This window comes from Solanum verrucosum, unplaced genomic scaffold (assembly GCF_900185275.1).
Source record: "Solanum verrucosum unplaced genomic scaffold, falcon-dt-bn FXZP01000110.1, whole genome shotgun sequence".
Classification (NCBI taxonomy): domain Eukaryota; kingdom Viridiplantae; phylum Streptophyta; class Magnoliopsida; order Solanales; family Solanaceae; genus Solanum; species Solanum verrucosum.
In genome coordinates, this window is record NW_026020370.1 from 66918 (window position 1) to 74938 (window position 8021).

The 8021-nt window shown below is 35.9% G+C and overlaps 1 non-coding gene across 1 annotated transcript; it reads left to right on the forward strand.

Moving 5' to 3' along the window:
- Positions 1-2561: 2561 nt before the first annotated feature.
- On the forward strand, positions 2562-2668 carry LOC125838325 (small nucleolar RNA R71). The gene has a single exon (XR_007443560.1). It is a non-coding gene; the product is annotated as a small nucleolar RNA R71 (small nucleolar RNA).
- The last annotated feature ends 5353 nt before the right edge of the window (positions 2669-8021 follow it).

Consider the following 8021-nt stretch of genomic DNA (forward strand, 5'->3'; position numbering starts at 1 on the left):
AACGTTAGTGTCTACGATCGTATAATAGATTAGTAAATGGTTGGGATTGTTCCCACAGGGAGTACTTTTGAGAATTAATAGAAAAATAAAAATAAGCTCTAATTATTCATAGTTAAAGATATTATTGATTAAAAACATGTTAAATCTAAGGTGGTGATGCAAGCGTCAATTAACAATGGGGGTTTTGTCACAAGTAAGCAAAAATAGAAAAAAAAATACAAAAAGTACTATTCAAGGAGACGGGATTCTTGGGATGTGATAGGAATACAGGATAGATGAGATTATTGGGTACATTTTTTTGATAGAGAATTCATAGAATAATTGTGACTAGGCTAGGCTTTAAAGGGGATAAGCTCTCTCTCAAGCAACTTACCCCGTTTCAAGTGGGTTTCTCTCGAACACCCTCTTGACACATGAAGAACAGCCTCCGCCTTAGCCCACTCACTCTCTCGAGCTGAGTGTGCGGGAATGAGACTAGGATTCACTCTATCCAGGTGAACCTCATGTCGACCCACTCCCACCGGCCATAAATTTGGTGGTCTTAGTTTTACGACCTCTCTCTCGAGCAAATCAAAAACAAATATATGAAATCTTATATGCAACTACAATCTCATTAAGTTCATCCACAACTACTAAATGAAATCACATTTAAACTATAATTAAACTATCAGCAAGCAAGACCCAACAACTAATCTAACCCATATTCCTAAAATAGCACCCCAAGAATTGGGGTTTTAGCTAGACATGTAAAAGAGATAGAAATTTATACCAAACTGAGTTTGCATTCAAATGGGTATGAAGATTTAAGTCTCAAAACAAGAAAAGAGTGAAGAATCTACAAGACCCAAGTCCAAATTCTTGGAGTTGAAACCCTTTGAATCTTCAAGTTCATCAAAACCCTCTCCAAACTTAGAACTCAAAATTCTATGTCAAAAAATCTATATAAAAATCAGATATTAAGCTACAACTCTCAACGAGTATTTATAGTTTTCAAAAATCTATTTTGTTGCGGATCATTCGGCGTCGTTAGTCGAGATCGCCGATCAACTCGGCGATCTGGCCTTCGGTAGGTTTCATCGCCGTCTTGCTCTATCCTTCAGCCTCATCGTATTTTGGATCATTGGTAGACATAGTACTGCTTCGCGGGACTGCTCGGCGACACGCCGACTACTCCTTCTGCCGATTTGATCCTTTCTTTTAGAGCAAAAACACTGGAACAAAAGGCGAGGTGAGATCATTTTGCGACACGCCGATTGGCTTCGGTGATCTGCAAATCTTCATTTTTTCATTCTTTCAATTTTCTTTGTTCCTTTTTGCTTAATTGTGTCCATGCCTTTGTCTCCAAGTCTAAATACCTAAAACTTAAGGTGTTTTATTAGTTTTTGAGACAAAATATGTATTTGAAGACACTAAACCTATAAAAACAGAGCCCCAAATGAGTCCAATTTGTGGACTTATCATGGCACTACAATGAGTATTAAGTTTGACTACTGATGTTTCCTCTAATTTTCTCTTGCTAGACTTATTTTCCTTTAGGAACTTAGCATATGCAGGCATTTGCGTAACAACCTCTGTAATTGGTATATTCATATGTAGTTGTTTTAGCATCTCAAGGAACTTCTCGAAACATTTATCAAGCTTTTCTCATTTCATCTTCTGAGGGAAAGGCAATGGAGATATATGTTTTGTATCCCCTTCAAATTTTGGCTTGTCCTTACATGTATTGATTTCATGAGATTCTTTTGTCTCCACTTGGCTTTCTCTTCACTTCTCTTTTGGACTCAGACAATTTTCACTCAACATCTTCCAGGAACGCAATGTTACAACCTTCAAATCTTTTGGATTCCTCAATGTGTCACTTGGTAGAGTTCCTGGAGTTCTTTCAGAAATTTGATTTGCAATCTGTCCCACTTGATTCTCCAAATTGTGAATAGAAGCACTCTTATTTTAAGACTTCTCATCTACCTTGGTCATGAAACTTTTAAACATCTCTTCCAAACTGTATTGGTTTCCTTGTTATCCCTGTTGAGGTTGATATTCTTGTCGCTGATAATTTTGATACCCCTGGGTGCTTGTCCCTGTCCTTTCAAACTATTCAGTTGCCAAGAATTCAAACTAACATTCAGTGCACTCCATGAGAATCCAGGATGTCTTTGTCCGATTGTATTGAAATTGTTCCCTGTATTAAAGTTTCCAACAGTATTAACCTCTTCTTCTACGAGTGGAACTTGCTGACATTCATGAGTAGGATGTCCTCCTGCACAAAAATTACATATTATTGATTGTGTCATTTGAGCCTGCACAAGAGTCAACTGCTTCACATCCTTTGCAATTTGCGTCTGCAAGGTAGTGTAGTATCAACCTGATGAACCCATGCACTCTTCTTTCTTTCAAAATTCTATACAACCCACTGATTAGCATCCTCTGAAAGTTCATCAAGGATTTCAATTGCTTCTTCGCCTGTCTTCTTCATGATTGGTCCTCCCACTACAATATTTAATATCCTCTATGAGGCATGCGATAAGCCTTCCCGGAAATTTGTCAACTGCAACCATGGATCTATTCTTTTATGTGGACATTTCCTAAACAATTCCTTAAAACCTTCCCATGCTTCAAACACTGTTTCTGATTCAAGTTGCTTGAAATTGCAGATCTCCTTCCTCATTCTAGCTATTTTTACTGGTGAGAAATACCTATCATGAAATTTTGTCGTCATTTCATTCCAGGTGCGGATTGATCCTGACGGTAAACTTTGTAGCCAGATATTAACTTTATCCTTCAAATAGAAAGGAAATTCCCTTAAGTATATACCATCGTTTAAAGCTCCATTGTAGTGAAAGTATTCACGATTTCAGCGAAATCCATGAGATGATTGGTTGGATCCTCATTCTGCTTCCCTCTTAAAACACAATTAGTTTGTATTGCTTGGAGAACACTATGCTTGATCTCAAATTTGTTTACCGCAACAAGAAGAAATCGTACACTGGACTGCATTCCAATGTAATTTGGCTTAGCATAGTCTCCTAGAAATCTCCCCCGCCATTTAGATCCATTTGGTCTTCCACTTCAGCAGGAAGTCGGTAGATTCTTTGGTTAACAACCCAGGATTTTGAACATCAACTTCAATCCCAGGTCCGCAATTGAGGTTATCAAGATTGAGTGGGTCATTCAATCCTCTATTACCGTCATTTATATCACCCATTGCATTAAGCCTTTTGAGGTTGTCGTGAAACCTTCAAGTTTTTTACGAAGCAATCGTAATGTTTTTTCCAACTCTGGATTGTATTCGATAACTTCTTTTGAGGAAGATCGTGTCATACACCAAAGTTGTAGTTAATCCATGTTGCTTGCAACAATATGAACTTGAGCTATGAACTAAATTTAAAAATTAAATAAAACCTAAATTAATCCACAAAACTCTCTGGAAAACTACTTGTTGCCAATCCCCGGTAACGATGCAAAAATTTGACGAGCACAAATACACTATAAGTTTAGCTCTTCGCTAGTCAAAGATGGTATAGTATAAAGATCATCTTCACAGGGATTGGTACAAATAATAATTCAATCAAATCTTGCTAAATATTATTCAGGTAATCAAAAGAAAGGAGTTGATTGTTGTGATGAACCACTTTTATAGACTAAATGATAATTAAAATTATTTGGTAACTATTAATTTTAATATTAGTACTAAAAGATAGGGTACAAGACTAAACAAATGCATAATGATAGTTTGAAATTTTCCACATTCATTTATCACATCTAAGATTCTATCGAGTCTCTTGAATTCGATAGTTGATTAGATATTCCTTAGCCCTAGACAACTCTTCTGAGTAAATCTTCAAGTTAAAGAATACACTATTTACAATCCAGTGATTCTAAATTGCAATAAAATGTTAATAAGTGTTCTTAAGGAAGTAACATCCTTCGACTATTTTTTTCTTGCAAATTAATCAATAATTATCAACAAGCTCTTTCGATTACTTTAGAGAAATTATATTGATTCAATGCAACAAAACTAAACAATAATATTCACAAAGATAACTATCTTTCGATTAAATAAAATAATGAATATGGCTGCAATTCAATTCATACTTCCATAACAAGTTCAAGAATACGAATGAAAAATCAAAATTTCAACAAAATAATCAATGCAACATGTTTGTCAAATACCCACTAAGAATCTACTCGATGGGGGAAAACACGTTTACTAAGAACAAAGAAGAAAAATAAAACATAGAGATCAAACTTCCAATCCCAACTCTCGTTTTGGATTTGAGTAGTGTACCTCGTCTTCCATCTCCTCTCCTTCGTAGCATTTCGGTTTTGCTCCTTTTCCTCTATATCTCAATCCTTGGGACAAGCTCCAACACAATATATCATAGGGTTTTCTCTGAAATTCTAAAAACACTCTTACTTTTAATGTTTTCACACCTCAACTCCACATAAGCGCGCTGCGCAGGCACATGGATGTGTGACTAGCACGCAGAGAGCTAGTATGCAGCTTGGGTTTCACGCAAGCGTGCCTCTGGGCGCGCGGAAAAGTAGCTACTCCAATTTTGCTCATTTTTTCTTTCATTGACATTTTTTTTACCCTTTTGCACTAATCATGTTGAAAACTTGAATTGACCACCTTATCTACATGAATAGTATACCAATAATTGCAAAATTCACATTATACTTATCTAAACTTTCTCATTTTATTCTCCCATCAAAAAATGATACAATTATCTCAAGAACTTATCAATCTCATCCTAATTCAAGAACGAAAGCAAATTCAAGTACACTAATAAAGAACATCAAACCTTCAACTTTAGGATGAAATTATGCTAAAAATAACATGGTTGGCGTGTGGGTGAACGAACTCAACACTATGTGAACTCACATACATCTTAGGGATCAAACCCTTGGCGAAATCCGCAACGAAACCTTGACCCTTCTCCTCTTTTCTCCTCTTTTTTTCTTGTTGAACTTTTTTCTAAAACCCTCGCTTGAATTATAATGTGTAAACTGAACAAAATCAGTATAGACCCCTAATTAATTACTAAAAATGAATTAAATCTGATAGGATAAGGAAAAGACAAAAATACTCCTCTTAAATCTGAGTAATTTTCCTTAAATAGACAGTCCGACTTCAAACAGTCATATATCACTCATACGAGATAAAAAATTTGCAAACTTGATGGCGTTGGAAAGAGGATTCTGAGACCTTTCATTTGATATCTTATGGGCCACCTAACTCATTATGTATCGAAGGTTATGGTCGTTTTAAGTTGACCCTAAACTCATACCTTGAAAATTTTCAGATTTTTGCTATTTCCAATTTAGTTCTTTCTAATTTTAGCTTTTTCAAATAATAAGTTGTTATAATATCTCCCCCTTGGGAACATTCGTCCTCGAATGAGATTACTCTAGGTAGATTAAGGGTGTAACATCTAACATTCAACTCAAACACCCAACAAGCAATATATAACCCAACATGTCAACTTTAAATAAATGCCAAGAAAAGGATTAGTACCTTAATTTGGAATTTCTCCTAACTCGAAGAGATGTGGGTATCTCTTCTCCATATCCACCTCAGCTTCACAAGTAGCTTCCTCAGCAAAATGATTCCTCCATAAGACCTTGATTGATGCTACTTCCTTGGTTCTCAACTTGTGAACCTAGTGATCTAGAATTTGAATAGGAATCTCCTCATAAGATAAGCTATCTTTAATACAAATATCTTCAGTAGGTATGATAGTGCAGGATCGCCCATACACTTCTTCAACATAGAAATAAGAAATATTGGATGGACCGCTGTTAACTCTTGCGGTAGATCCAACTCATAAGCCACGTTAACGATTCTCTTGGATATTCTGTAAAGACCAATATATCACGGGACTAAGCTACCCTTTCTTACCAAATCTCATAACATCCTTCAGAGGTGAAACCTTCAAATAAACCCAATCATCTAATTCAAAATGAAAGTTTCTTCTCCTAACATATGTATAGGATTTCTGATGACTCTGCGTTGTTTTAAATATCTCTAGAATAACCTTCACTTTCTCCATAGCGTGATGAATTAAGTTTTGTCCTATCAGCCTACCTTCACCAACTTCAAGCCATCCAATAGGAGATGTGCATCGTCTCCCATAAAGAGCCTCATATGGAGTCATCTGGATGCTAGAGTGATAACTATTGTTGTAATAAAACTCTATAAGGGGTAAGTGATCATCCCAATTAACTTTGAAGTTGATCACAAACGCCAAAAACATATCTTCTAAAGTCTTAATTGTACGATCTACTTGACTATCAACCTAAGGATGAAAAGCAGTACTCAGATTTACCTTAGAACCCAAACGTTTCTGGAAAGACTTCCAAAATTTTGTCATGAATTGCGCACCTCTATCTGAAATGATGGATATTGGAACTCCATCACTACTACAGAAAGGACTTTTAAAGGCAATTGTTTTGGTTTTTAGCGGAAATAAAAATTTCCACTAAAACCTTTGCCGGCAATTACATATTGGCCGGTGTATCCGGCATCGGCAAATGTTTTAGCGGCCATTTTATGAATGTTGGTAAAGACATTGGTTATTTCCTCTAATGGTCTATGAGATTTAGCAGCCATTATTTACCGACAACAGAATTGCCACTAAAACTCTCCAAAAAACTTTAAGTTAGACAGCTTACGGCTTTTTTTATTGTCGGTAAAGACTCTATCAATTGCTAGTAAAAAGTATCCTTTTAGAAACAAATGTAATGGCCACTAAATCTATCTATGTATTGGCATGTATCCATATATTTAACGACTACTATTATGGCCAGTAAATATCCATATTATTTCCTATAAAGAGGACTTAGTGAATTTTCTTAATGCTAGTAAAACATAAACTTAAGATAAGTTTTGTGCCTAACTTATAATATACATTATACATATCCAAATTCAAAAGTAATAACAACACTCATTCTACAAAGTGTAATACACTTCATTAAATACACACAATCATGAACAAGTACTATTCCATAATCCCATAGTGTCTATAATTGTCACACCCCGAGCCTACACCCTGGACGTGGCCGGCACTCGAGAACCATTGCTTGCCCCAAGCGAACCCTTTTCCTGGCTTACTTACTTAGCGGAAGACTTAAACACATGAAATAGTCTTAAAATATAACTCATGCAATAACTTGAAGAGATATAAAGCTTAGCCAAAACTGGAAACTCAAGTCTTAATGTATACAACTGACAACGAAATGACTAAAGAACTATAACTACTCTTCTATGAAGCCTCTAAAACAAAGAGGGGTGTTGGGACAAGACCCCTGATCATTCTAACAATTGAAATACTAGAACAACATGAAAAAGGATCCTCCTGAAAGCAAGGAGGCTCACCAACTGACTCTGAGTGCTCAACTGGATCAACGAGGCGCTGGATGTTTATCCTGGTTACCTGTATCTACATCATAATATGATGCATGCCAACTGAGATCAGTACATTGGATGTACGAGTATGCGAGGGGAAAACTAAACATAACATAAGCTTGAAAGAAATTTGAAAGGAACACTTACCTTGGGTTTACTCAACCAATGAATACTCAAACTCAAATGCAAAGTAGAAACGACAATAAATGTGTAGTTTATACAAAGCATTTCAAACAATAGATGATAACTCAACATGTTAAAGTAATGCAATAACAACTCAATTGCATAAAAGTAATATAATATTGTGGGAGTTTCTCTAACCGACAAACACCACTATGAGCCTAAGTGATGATACATCGTCTAGCCCACGCTGCTAGAACTGTCCTATACTTTGTCGTCATATAGAATGCCTCAACTAAGTGGATCCACTAGTCTATGCTAAGAAGCACTAAGGTGTCATCTAAAAAGTATGACCCTTTCTACCCATGATGGCTACATGGTTTATGGAGACTTGAGTTATTATGAACTCGTCTCCATATCGGTGCTCAATACTACTCCAAAAATATACTCAGCTCAAATGTTTGTAAAAACAAAACTCTTTCTTTGATTTGAGATA